The sequence below is a fragment of the Mirounga leonina genome, unplaced genomic scaffold (assembly GCF_011800145.1).
Source record: "Mirounga leonina isolate KUSES-001 unplaced genomic scaffold, KU_Mleo_1.0 Mir_273, whole genome shotgun sequence".
NCBI classification, from domain to species: domain Eukaryota; kingdom Metazoa; phylum Chordata; class Mammalia; order Carnivora; family Phocidae; genus Mirounga; species Mirounga leonina.
Window position 1 is genome coordinate 1 of NW_023270653.1, and position 2,070 is coordinate 2,070.

General features: G+C 59.6%; 1 non-coding gene across 1 annotated transcript; it reads left to right on the forward strand.

Annotated features, from left to right (window-relative positions):
- The first annotated feature begins 714 nt into the window (after nucleotides 1-714).
- On the forward strand, nucleotides 715-787 carry TRNAM-CAU. Its single transcript has one exon. It is a non-coding gene; the product is annotated as a tRNA-Met (tRNA).
- The last annotated feature ends 1,283 nt before the right edge of the window (nucleotides 788-2,070 follow it).

Genomic DNA, 2,070 nt, shown 5'->3' on the forward strand with positions numbered 1-2,070 from the left:
ATTATTCGTATCAGTCCGGAGAGTTCACTGAACAACGGTTGCGTCGAGTGTTCCGTCTTGGAAGTAATAGTGTGCGATGTTATCCCATTTTCCAGCTCACGGAGCTTTTCAAACGAAGTAACTTGCATTGGCGAGAAAGCCGAGGGAATCGTTTTCCCTAGCTTCATAACGGGCATATGGAAGAGTGGCACTCGGATCCAGAGGGTTCGGGCATTTTCCGCTTCACCGGGGGGGTCTTACCTGGACCCCCGCTGCTCGGGGGTCGCACCGCCCCCGGGCCCCCGTTCCCGCCGCGGCGCGCGATGCGGGACTTGGGGTGCTGCGGGGGGGACGCGGGTCGCGGGCGAGGGGACCGCGGCGGGGCGGGGCCACGCCGGGCGGCGCCTGTCCTTGTCGCGGTCTGGGGGTCCGTGCACGCCCGGCTCGGGCCCCTCCCCTCGTGCGCGCGTGACGCGGAGCCGTGCGCCACGCGACCGAGCCAGCCCGGGTCTCCCGGGAGTGAGCGGTGTTCCCGGCGACGTGGGCGCATCCCCCGTTGGAGTGATGGAGGGTAAACTCCGGAAACGGTTCGGATCCATCAGGGCGAGGGGCTCGGCCCAGCGCACGCTCTTCTTTCGGGTGCGCGACGTCGGACCAACGCGAGCTTTTCCGAAATGGCACATGAACCGGAGCGGCTTAGCAGGACTGGTTGCGCTCCGGCGGGACCGGGCAGGTGCCTTCTTAGCGCAGTGGGCAGCGCGTCAGTCTCATAATCTGAAGGTCCTGAGTTCGAGCCTCAGAGAGGGCACGAGGCTTTTGTCACTTGGACACAGACCCAGCGCGTTTGGGAAACAAGCGTGTCCGTGGAGACAGTGGCCCACTGGTCAAGTTGTTCCCCAAAGCGACAGCTGGGCAGCGGCGGGGCCGACTCCGAGTCCCAGGGCTGGGGTTACAAATTGGGGGGGGGGGGGGGGTGGAGTCTTTCAAGGGTTTCGTTGGGGAGCAGGGAGCGACAGGATTTTTCAGTACCCACGACAGAGCATACTAGCACCAGAAGTCTGTTTTAATCGCCTCTCTGCTGCCCTAGACATTTACGGAATCTTAGTCCCTTAAAACAGCATCCATGTACGATCTTACAGTCCTGGAGGTCCGAAGTGTGACATGGGTCCTCTGCGGCTCAGACCAAGAGGTGACGGAGCTGCCTGCCTTCCAGAGGCCCCAGGGGAGAATTCCTTCTTGCCTTTTCCAGCTTCTAGAGGCTGCCCACATTCCTCAGCTCCCGACAGGACCCTGTGGCTCTGACCTCTGCTTCTGTGGTTGCAGCTTCTCTGCCTGGGACCCGCCTCCCACCCTCTTCCAGGCACCTTGTGATTACATGGAGCCCGCCTGGGGAAGCCAGGACACTCTTCCCATCTCAAGATCCTTACCTCAGTCACATCCTCACGGTCCCCTTTGCCACGCAGGACAACCTGCTCACGGGTTTTGGTGGTCAGGAAATGGAGCTCTCAGGCAGGGGTGGGGTGGTGGTGGGAGACACTATTACACCTAACATCATCTGCCCCCTGGCTCCCTCCACGTGAAACAATGCTCACCCATCCCAATCTCCCCCAGACCTCAACTCAGTTCAGCCTCAACTCACGTACATGCCCCCAAGTGGGCATGAGTGAGGCCGTGTGTAGAAGCCATTCTGGGCACAGTTCCTCTCCGCTTACAAATCTGTGGAAGCCACAAGTCCTCTGCTCCCCAAAACGCGACGGTGGGGCAGGTACAGGATGACCCCTGTAGACTTCCCCATTTAAGAGGGATACACTTGAAGGGAAGAAGGAGTCACCAGTCCTAAGTAGTTGCCCAATGAATTTTCCAAATCCCTTCGGATGTTCAAAATTCAGCCAGGCGAACAACACTTGAGCTGAATTTCCAGGCCTGGGAAGCATCCCCTCAGGCTAGAGTCTCTGCCCTGCGAGGCAGGCTTCCATGTCTGGGGTGGCCTGTCCATGTCCGCAGCTGATCACAGGATCATCAGCCGGTTTCCTCACTCTAAAGTGTGGGGAGTTCAATATCCTTCTTTCCTTTTGTCTTCTCTCTGTGCGA